This window comes from Chelonoidis abingdonii, chromosome 19 (genome assembly GCF_003597395.2).
Source record: "Chelonoidis abingdonii isolate Lonesome George chromosome 19, CheloAbing_2.0, whole genome shotgun sequence".
NCBI classification, from domain to species: Eukaryota; Metazoa; Chordata; order Testudines; family Testudinidae; genus Chelonoidis; species Chelonoidis abingdonii.
Window position 1 is genome coordinate 5,740,984 of NC_133787.1, and position 10,968 is coordinate 5,751,951.

Sequence of the window (10,968 nt, forward strand, 5' to 3'; positions counted from 1 at the left end):
CCCATTTATACTCAGCAGAAATCTAACCTGTGGGGGGCTAACACCTCTGTTCCTCTCTGGTGGTTGTGGATAATGTAACTCAACCTGTGGTACCAAAGCCCTGGGCAAATGGTTTGCAAGATACCCAGGGCTCACGGCGACTGATTCTTGTTCACATTTCCATGGCGCCTGCTCTTCCTTCCCAGTCTAGCCTTTTCCTACCATGCTGGTGGAGCAAATTTGCTGTTCTGCCAGTGGACCATAGCATGCATCTATATAAGTAAGCCCTTTGGGACTCTGGACACTTGGGGCCAAATTCAGACTGGGTATAAGCAGATGCAACTCTGAGGTCTGGGAGTCCCACTTGCTCACTCCAGGTCCCAGTTTGGCCCGTTCATTTTGGTTTCAGTTGTGGAGAAAAAGTGTGTCTCAGGATTGGTTTGGATCATTTAAAACCAACAGCCACCTTCTAAGTTGCTAAGAGAAAGGTGAACACCCCTGCAAGTGCATTCAGAAAATGTGATAGGCCTGTTATGGAAAGTTCTGAATGTAGAGGCAGAAGGTTTTTTCTGTAGCAGGCAAAATATTTTCCCACAGACCTCAGGAAAGCTGATCCTGCAAGACTGTCTGTAATGAGAGATACAGCCATGTAACTTATTTCATGGCTCACACACAACTTGCGCCAGTTGAAGTACAATTCCAGAGTGTGAATCTGGAGTGTTTCACGCCAGCACCATTGAATGAAGATGTGAGGAAATGCAGTAGGAGAGCTTGGGGATGCAGGAGAGAGAACAGCAAGGGGGGAGGATCAGGAAGCAGAAGTGTGGTTGGAACAGGGAGGGAGTGGCACTATTCGGGTGACTATAGCTACTGAGGCAGAGCTTGGGTCCATGTAGTGTGTTAACAATCAACCAAATGCTGAATTCTGGGACTAAGATTCTGTTGGGGGGCAGGGTGGTTCGCTTGTGGCTTTTCATCCGATCCCTTGGTAGCTTTATAGCCCCACAACTCACAGTTGCCACCTCTACTTGTTCTGTGTGTAATTTCATCCAGCAGTTCTAGAAACCACCTAAACCTAGAAACCGGAGATCATGTTTTGCCACCAGCACCTAAACACAGAATTTCCTTCTTCGGCATTGTCAAATATTTAAATTTTTTTTATAAGGTTAGAATGTTTCTATTTGAAACATCTGTTTACATTCCATATCCCAATAAAGTTATATTGACATTGATAGCAGGTCAAAACCATTTGTATAATTCACTGAAACCAATAAATATCTATACGTATGAACTTCTGTTGTCTTCTAGTCTATGGGAATGTGCAGAAATGAAGAGCAGCTGAAGGCTTTGCATCCTGTAGTTAGGGTTGAGTTCTAATTTCTGTTCCAATTTCCCTTTTTATCAGAACTAGCTCTTTAACTTCCTCTCACCAGCTCCTTTTGGCCTGATACGTTTCATGCTTGGTCTCAGCCCAAAGGTGAAATTCTGTGAAAGTCTCCACAAAATCACTTCAGCTGCTGTTGAGTTCAAAGGGAGTCACTCATGCCCAGGGAATAAACTCTTGTGCTTGCCAGACTCTCAGGGTATGTCTGCAGTGTAAAAAAAAAAAAACCCACCCGCGGCTGCCCATGTCGGCTGACTCGGTGTTCAGGCTGGGAGAGGGTCTCAGAGACCAGGTTCCAGCCTGAATATTGACACTGCAGTTTTATAGCCCTGAGCCAGAATTCTGCCAGCTGTGGTTTTATTTAACTACAGACATACCCTCACCACTGAAACGTCAAACCAGGGTTGTTTTCTAGAGCGCTCCTTCCAGGAAACCCAATATGTCCCACTCCTTAAAAAGTCCGGTGGCCAAATTGAGTATTCAAGCCCTTGAAAGTTGGAAAATCTCAGAAGTGGAGGTTCCTTGTTAATTATGACCCTCTAATGGACTGTTTGTTTGAACCTGTACTAGTGGTTCTCAACCATGTTCACTCTGGGATAGTGTATCCCTCCCACCGCCTCCCCACTCCCTCTCCTGCCTGTCTGGGACCCATCTCCTTGTTAGACATGAAATGAGCAGAGCAGTTGCAATTGCCTGATGTGTTCACAACCCCAAGTCTGAGAATCTATGATCTATACCAGAAGCTTTCAAATTGTGGGGCACATTGAGGTTTATCGTGGTGGAGTGGACACACGAGGAGCTGATGGGGGGGGCCAGGCTAAAGGGCCAGGAGTGGGCTCTGTCCGGCAGGGAGAAGCAGATGGGGCTGTGTGCAGACATCTCAGCTGCCAGAAACACGCTCCCTGCCAGTCTCGCTCCCCCATTGCACAGCTGCAGCACCCACCTACTGGCAGTTACTCTCCTCTTCTGGGGAAGTTGATGTGAACTCTGAGCAGGGAGCTGACAGCTGCACCCTGGGAGTACTGGCCCCCTGCCAGGCTGATCCCCCCCCTCCACCCCCCCTCTGCTGACGCTGGCCCCTCAGTGTGGCCTCAGAGTAGAGTCCCATCCACTTCCCTGCTGGACAGAGCTTCTACATGGGAAGCGGGCGTGGCTGCACTTGAAGGGCTGGGGTCAGCAAGGGTCTCACTTCCCCTGCGCAGTGGGGGAGGGAGGCTTGCAGGGAGCTGTGTCCCGGCAGCTAAGGCTGCTAGACTATGCATGTAGCAAGTGGCTTCCTCAACAGCCACATGGTGAGTGCCCCCTTAGGTACCCATCATTCCCTCCCCCCTTGCTTAGAAAGAGTGGGACATGCATGAGACAGGTATCTCTGAAAGGGGAACCTCTGATCTATCCCCGTAAAACAGCGGATGGCAATGAGGTCAAGTTAGTGTTTGGGTAGGACTTTAACATTGGGAATTTCCTAACTTCTGATTGGTTGGCTTCTTAGCCTCAGTGCTGCATTAACTCCAGTTTTTTTGTATTTAGCATTAAATTCCAACCCGTTAAACCAATGCTCAGTGAGTGTCGATGTGCACGTTTGGGAAAGGAAGGGGTTTACATTTCTTGTAGCAGTGAGGACAAGCTGTTGGTACTGCAGTGGGAACCATCTGCATTGCCCATCTCCTTTGTTTTACATTGATAACTAATGGGGGGCGGATATAGAATCTTCACCCGGAGCCCATTTTTAGTCTGAAGAGAGAAAAGGGCTGGAAGGCTCTGGGGGGAGAGGTCCAGAGTCATAAGACCCTACATCAGACCTCCTATTGATAGACCTCCACGCGTTCTTCCCTGACACAACCATACTGACGTGCAGCACACACCTTGTCCTTTCCTCTGCAGTCTCAGCAATGCTTTCCAATCCCAAAGAAATCATGTTCCTGTCTTAAAGAAGGGGAACCGTGAGGTATAGAACGGTTAAGCGGCTTGCCCCAGTCACCCTGAAAATTCAGCCTAGTCCCACCACCTTCCTCACTTCAAAGCTGGTGTTGAGACAAAATGTGAGAAGCTTCAGCCCAAAAGGAAATGAGCAAGCTGATTGAAATGGTTATGGAAATACCCTTGCAATCTAGCATTCCTTGCTGCTGTACTGTACAGTGAGTAGTACATGTGTGTACACAGCTCTACCTTGATCCCGTTCTCTCTGTGAGCCTGTTTGTATGTTAGGTGCCCAGAGACAGAAATGCCACTTCCCACTGTTTAGTAATATTTCACATCTACTTTTCCTTATGGTGGTGAAAAACGCTTTGTCTTCAGAAAGAAAGGGGGCAAGGGAGATCCCTGACCACACCCCTTCTTGTTTGCTCAGGAATCTGGCACAGATATGGCAGTGAGACGGGTGAGCTCACAAACGTGCAGTGAAAATTCCCCGCCTACCAACCTGGCCCAGTGCTACAGCACCTTGTGATGGGCTGCAGTGCAGAATCTGAGCTTGATGCCTTGTTCTCAAGAGCGGCAAGGCCTGAGAGGACGTTGGAACTAGTGTATGGGGAGGCTTGCGGTGATGCAGGCATCTCAGTGGGGTGAGATAACATGTTGGGGGCACAGAGAGACTCCTACTGGCCCCCAATAAGAATGTTATCCCAGGAAGACATTGCGAACCATAAGTATGGGAGGCAAGGTGGAAAAAACAGATTTTGATTCACCTGACATTCCATGCAATAGTAACTTAGCTCTCCTACAATGCTGACGTCTTCAAAGCACCACGTAAGACTCATGCTGCCCTTGGGAATTGGGTTAGTATTATCCTGCTTTACAGATAGGGAAACTGAGGGACATAGGTTCCATGACATGCCAAAGCCTCTGTAGGGAGTAAGTTGTGGGGGAAGGATTAGAACCTGCTTCTGTCTCCTTGGCTCTGCATTCAATCTACTAGGTGCTGAAGAAGGAAAAAGTTCTGGCAACACATTGGCATCAACTGCGGCTCGCCTCCGATGCTCACTTCCCTCTTCCCATCTCTCCCTAGGTCCGATGCTGTTCCTCCCAATTTTCCATAAGCAGAACAAGAACCAAATCAAACGTCTTATCAGCGTGTGTACGGAGCTGGCGGCCAGACGGCGTTGCGGTGGCAGGGGACGAGACCAGAGACCGCACCGGCTCCATGGCACTCACCAGTTTATAAACATAAACCTTACTTCTGAATGTAAAAGGTTCCTCTGCCTTTGACTTCCTGTTGACCTCTTCCTGACCCAGAAAGCATGGAAAATGTGAAGGGTATGCAAAACGGTTGTTGGCTAATGTTGCCCCCCCCCATGCTGACCTTTGCCCCCCTGAACCCCAGCATAACGTATTAACTAGCTGGCTCCAGATTTGATGCGGCAGGGAGGGGACAGTGGGGGGAGGGGGGAGGAATATGGCATGATGGACAGTTCTATATTATAATTAAAGGAATTCTATATTATTGAATAAAAGTTTTAAAAGAAATGTATGGAGAGTATTCAGTATGGAAGGAGCCATGGGGAGTACCCCCTGCTGTGGAGGGTGCCGAGGTTGGTTGGAGCCCTTCCTGGCGCTGTCTCCTGCCGTTTGCTTGTTTTCTGTGGGAGGAAGAATGTGAATCTGTTGTACGATGGTAGGCTAGAGCCTGCTGCCTCCAACTACTGGGCAGGCTTAAGCAGCCGGGCTACTGGAGGATGGGAGCTCGGAAATCGATATGAAAACTCCATGCTGGGCCTGCCATCTTTCCCTCAGTGTTAAGCTCCTTTGGAGGCCTGGATAAACACTAGATACTTGGTCCCCCATGTGGTGTCTGCACCATAGCAGAGGGTGAGACTGGCTGCCACTTTTAGCTAGTATCCCATTTGCCCCCTCCTTCCCCCCTGTCTCTGAATGAATGGCAGAGCCAGGAAAGGCGCGAACGCTTTCTCCTTCCCTACCCCAGCTGAGAAGGACGTGGTACAGGGTGAGGTCTCTCAAGAGATGTTCTAATCAAGGGAGGCCTTTACAACTCTAGTTCAGGGTCTGGCTGCCTGGAGATCTCAGCTGGATTTAAAAAGATAGCCCCCGTGTCTGCACCAACACCCCTGCCATGGACACACACAATGGGTGACTTCAGTCCTCTGAGCCTCTCCCCTGCTCAGGAGGGCTGGGGCATTCTCATTAATCCTAAACACAGTAGACTCCTTACCCTCACAGTTCTCTGTGGGGACCACTGAGCCCTCCTTTCTGCCCCCCCCCCCACTCTGGAAGTACCCCCGGGCAGAACCAGCAGTGCTCACAATGCTTCCTCTTCAGTGACTGCTCCCTGGAGTGCTTCTCACTTCCTCCTCGGCCACTGCCTTGAGCTGCACCTCCATCTGGGTAGTGAATCGAACCGGCTGGTGGAGTAAACCAGGGCTTTCTCCCTGCTCCGTCCATCCCTCTAACCCTGCTCATCTCAAACCACCTTCCTGCTAGCAGTAGAGGTGCAACTTGCATTTCCTAACACCCTCGGTTAAGGAAGAGATCTCTGTCATGGCAGCCAACTCGTCACCTGCTCAGTCGTCAAGTGTTTATCCCAGCTGTGTCTCTGCACTGGGCAGACAGCATTTCCGAGCCAGTGAGCTCGAGCTTGAAATTAACAAACCCAGACACTTGAAGCTACTTTTTAAAATCCCAGCAGGACTTTGTCATTTCTTTTCTCCAGCCCTCCTCTCTGCCTCCAGCTCCCCTCGCATAGTTTTTATCCAGCGCCTTGGTACTGAAGCTGTCTGTTGTAAGGCTACCTCTGATATAAGGCTATCTGCTGTATGTTGTGTCTCCTGGCTCTTTGGAAGCTCATTATAAATACCTCTTTATAACAAGCACCTCCCTGTAATGTACGTTTAGTATCTTCTAAGCCTTATAGAAGTGGTGCTATGTATGTGTGCGTGTGTATATAAACTCTGTATTTATCATCTGTTTCCACGTGTGGGTCTGTGTATCTAGGGCAGTGCTGGGCACTGAGTGTGCAGCTGAGGGATTTGCTTAAGGGGAAAAAATATGCAGGTGGAATCTTAAAATGGACTCTATGCCTTTAATGTGTTGTGGCCTCTGCCGCTCCCCACTTACCAGCCTCCTAGTTGTGTTCCCAGGAATACGTGGTAGCCCTGCTTGGTTTTTCAGGGCCGTGGAGCTGATGGGGAAGGGTCCCTGGGGATGTCTTCAGTAAGCCTTCCCCAGAGGCAATCAGTCTATGCTTCAGACTTGCCTGTTTACCTAGAACTAAACTGTTGGCCCGATCAGGCTGTAGCTCGTGTCAGTCACACCTGTTAGAACAGGGTCCCATCTGCACAGGCACAGCACAAACATGCCATGGCCCTGCTGTGTTGTAACTGGGTACCCCAGCACTGTAGTCTTGTAGTGTAGATGGGAAAGCCTGGTAACTACGGTAACCTGACTCTCAACCTGTTTAAATCCAACCTAGGCCTCCCTTTATGCTTAACATCACCTTCTTAAAATGGCCTGACCCTGAGAAACAGTTTCACCAAGGAAAGGAACTGGATGTGCCATCCATACAGAGTGTTACAGAAGCCGCATAGAAACAGGTCTATTTTCAGTTACAATAGGCCAATTTGCGTAGGATAGTGGCTTCCTACTGCATCTCAGCCTCCATCTCATCACTCACCTTTCTCCCAACGGCCTTCCTCTGCTCGGCCTTTTCACCATGTGCGCCCTGCCCCCTGCTTGATACGTCCTCAATCGCCTGTCTTTAAAGGGGCACTGTTGACTATTTTTTTCGTTTTAATTTTCTTTTTACACTCCCTTATTTGTAACACCCTCAGAGAAGCTCCAGAAATAAACCGCTCTTTGCCTAACGATCATTGTTTGCCATTTATCAAAATGCTGAGCCTTTTCCTCCTCCTCTCGCTCGTCTTTTCGAATCCTGCACAGGCAAATGTGACTTCCCTCCTCCCCACTTCCTGGCCTTGTCAGTGTCCGCACAGGGCTAGCCCTGTCCTGATAGGCTGCTGCTGCAGGAGCAGCACTGTGGTGATCTATCTTTTTGCCTGGGTTTGGTGAAACTAGGAAGTAGCCTAAAAAAAATAATTCAGCAACAAAGTGGATTTAAGAGGAAAGAATTCTGCATAAAAAGAGAGAACTTCCTTCTGGCCAGTACTGATCTTTAAGTTAGGTCAAATTTTGGAACTTGGACTACTTGACAGTTCCCCTTTAACTTCTTGAGCTCTTATCCAGCAACAGACACACCTCCTCTGCTTTGTCCCAGGCTCTGCTTAGTGAGTGTCTGCGAGTCAGGATTCAGCAACTGCGACAGTTTCCGAACCTCCATCCTTAGTCTTTCTATGTCCAACTTTCCCATCAGTAAGGAGCCATCTGTTCGACAGCTGCTCCTGCCATCATGTTGTAGATGTTCCTTTCCGCCAAAGTTCTTTTCTTGGCCTGCTTATTGGATGGGCCCTTATCCATTCTCTCTCCCGTGTGGTCATGAGGTTCTACCTTATCTTCAAAGAGGTGCCAGTGAAATCAATGGGAATTAGGTGCCTAAATAGCTTAGTAGATCTGGGCCTAGCTTCTGGTCCCTTTTCTCCCGGTGAATAGTATTTAACTTCACCGAAGTCAATGGAACCATTCATGGAGTTCAGGTGATACTCAGCCGAGGTGACGCACTCAAAATCCAGCCCGGCGATGTTTTCCCTTTTCTTAGTTCCCGTCCCCAAAGTTAACACAAAGTGTAGAACTCAAAATCCTGTTGACCACCGCAGCATTTTGCAGTGGTCACCTTCACCCAGGAAAAGTTCTCGCAAGCATCCCCAGGCCATTAAACTGGCAAAACCAAAGACCTTATAATTAGTCAAAGCTCTATATCATTTAAATGGTGACTTGTTGGTTTTTCATCTCTTGCCACCGGGATACAATTCCAACAAGCTCGGAAAGTTCCCAGCATATGAACTATGTGCAGGGAGGGGGGAATGTTTACGTTTTTTCAAAATAATTCCTGTCACCATGTAAACGTACTTTTTTTTTAAAAAAGAGAAATCTAATTTCCAAGTTGAAATCACTGAAATGTTGAACTATGAAAGTCTGCTGCATCTATCACACTAGCTGTTTTACTGGCTTTAAAAGCATCAGACCTAAAAGTCTGAGCCACACTCTGTTAAAAAGTCCCCTGAGAAATGTGCTGTGAGATTCCAGTACCATCATCCTCTAGGCAAAGATTTGCTCTGCTGCTTTGGCCCCTTAAATCCATGATCTCATTAAGTTTTGGTATATTATGGAGTCTCATCCACCTGCGTATATTTTTCCCTTCATTATTGCTAAGGATGGTGGCACGAAAACAAGATTTTGGAGTTAATCTGCTCCTGCTTCTACTTTTTCGCTGGTAACCAGTTATAACGTCCTGGCGATTTGCTGGGCAAATAACTGTTGTCCCTCTCATAATTGTAACTTCAGGTGAGACATGAGCAGAAGGCTTAACACCTTCTGTTTCCATCCCAGCTGGCGTTCGAACTGGAGAATAAAGGGAATACAAAGCTGCCTAGAAACAGGCTTGTTTCTCTCTCTCCCTTTCTAAGGCTTTTGTAGACTCAGTGGCTGAGAAGCTTTGGTCTGGCTTTGGTTGGCTTGTGCAGATAACTCCATTAGGAATAATGGTGGTTCATGCTATCCACTCTTCATTGAGCGATTAATGACCACTCTCAAAACCACATGTGGCATTTCTGCTCTGCGTGAGTTGCACGGTGATTTTTAGCTCAAGCAAACAAGTATCTTGCTGTCTTCACCATCCCTGCATTTATATCAGCGTAGATTCCAGTATCTCTTCTAGACAAAGGTTTGTTCTCCGGTTAGTTTGGTCTTGGGTATGTTCTATTCCCTGTAGAGGGAATAGAGGCTCTGTGTGAGTAGATTAAGCTTTTCTGTTGCCCAGGACAAAGATTAAAGATATTGTCTCCTGTCCGTACCATCCCAAAAGGTGGGCAGGAAGTAAACACGTACATCAAGCCCAGTTGTGAGCCAAGAGCCACGTGAGGCGCTATAGCAAAACACATGACAGTAGGATTAAATAGCAAATGGAAAATCTTCTGGCTCCCTTTTGACAACAAGACGTTGAGCTTGTCTGGCCTGTAGTTAAATACAGATTGTTTCCTTGCTCTTCAAAGATGGTATGAGGGCTGGTCAAGATAATGCCCACAGCTGTGTTTTGTATAGGGGTTGCTAGTCCTTGGACAATGAGCATGTATCGTCTCTTTATGGGGAAAAGAAGACTCAGAGTTATTCTGAAAAACCTCTGTTACGATTGCTTCTTGCAGACCTCCACAGCCAGGGCTTGATCCCCAGCCCATCAAAGTCAGTGGAAATACTCCCATTGAATTCAGTGGGCTTTGGGTCATGCCCTCACTCACGTGACATTTACAAGGTCCTGTGAAGCGTGTGTATGATTAGGATAAGCAATAGATGAATAATTTATTGAGAGGAAGGATTTATTATCTGTATAAGTCCTTTCCATAAACATGTCCAGCACTGTTTGATTTCAGAGGGGTACCTAGATTTGACATGTCTTATGCCAGTATTTTGGAGGGTTCCTGAAGGTCTCATCACTTTTTGAAAGTCATCTGATCTCCAGGGTATTCTGTAGAAAAAAAAACAAATTATTTGGAGGAGGATTTATTTTTGGAGATGGACCTTCATTTACTATCTCAGAGCCACAGAATTCTGCCAGGATGGAGGCCTCTTCCTAGTGTATTTAATATGAAAAAAGCATAGTAGAAATTAGTGCACAGTTGCCAAAACCCAGTGCCCACACACATTGGAAATGAAAGGGAGAGTGTAATATACCAACAGCTTCTCTGGTGATCGGATGGACTCAGAAACGTCTGCCATTTTCGGGGGTCTCAGGGAGTGCTGCAAGGTCCTGATCCTTCCCAGTGGGCAGACGCCCGTGCTGATCTGGGCTCCCCACTGACTTCAGTGGGGCTCCACACAGACACAGGGTCCAGGTCAGCCTGCAGGATCAGGGGCCAGCTTTATACAAATGGAGATTAGGGGCTTACTCCTGTTCAAATGGGAGCCAGACTGGGACACAGGTTAAAACAGTTTTCTCTCCAGCGCAATACTGGGCTGGGATTTTCAAAGGCACTGAAAGGAGTTAGGTGCCTAAATCCCATTGCAATTCCATGAGTGTTGGAGATCTATCTTCCTACCTTAGGCTTCTTTACAAATTCCAGCTTTCGATATTGACACACATTAGCATTTCGTTAGGTGACTGTGTTTTTTATGCCTGTTTTTAGCATCGTTTCCTGCATTACACGTCTCTTGGGAGGAGGAGAGAGAATGGAGATGCCTTGGATAAAAGTTGAAATTGCCTTGATTTTTCTTTAGAATTCACTGAGAAACTAGGACAAATGGTTTGAAAACACAAAATGTTTCCGTGTATATTGCTCCCGCAAAACAGCTAGCAGTAAGATGAGTGTCTGGACAGCATCTGCACGATGGATGAATGAGGGGCTGGGCTATTCAGGAATGGCAGCTGTATATTTGCCCTCATCTCTTGTGTTAACAGATTGGATTTATGGAGTCATTTATTTAACTGTGTTGTATAAAGTGTTTGTACTCTAACCAATTGACTAAATATAGTTCTAATTTTTAAATAA

General features: G+C 47.2%; 1 protein-coding gene across 1 annotated transcript in view; it reads left to right on the forward strand.

Annotated features, from left to right (window-relative positions):
• CSNK2A2 (casein kinase 2 alpha 2) overlaps positions 1-10,968 on the forward strand; it is a 43,076-nt gene extending 32,108 nt beyond the window's left edge. Inside the window, exon 12 of the mRNA XM_075073835.1 lies at positions 4,368-10,968. The gene's annotated coding sequence lies outside the window, so the exon portion shown is untranslated. The remainder of the gene's footprint in view (positions 1-4,367) is intronic.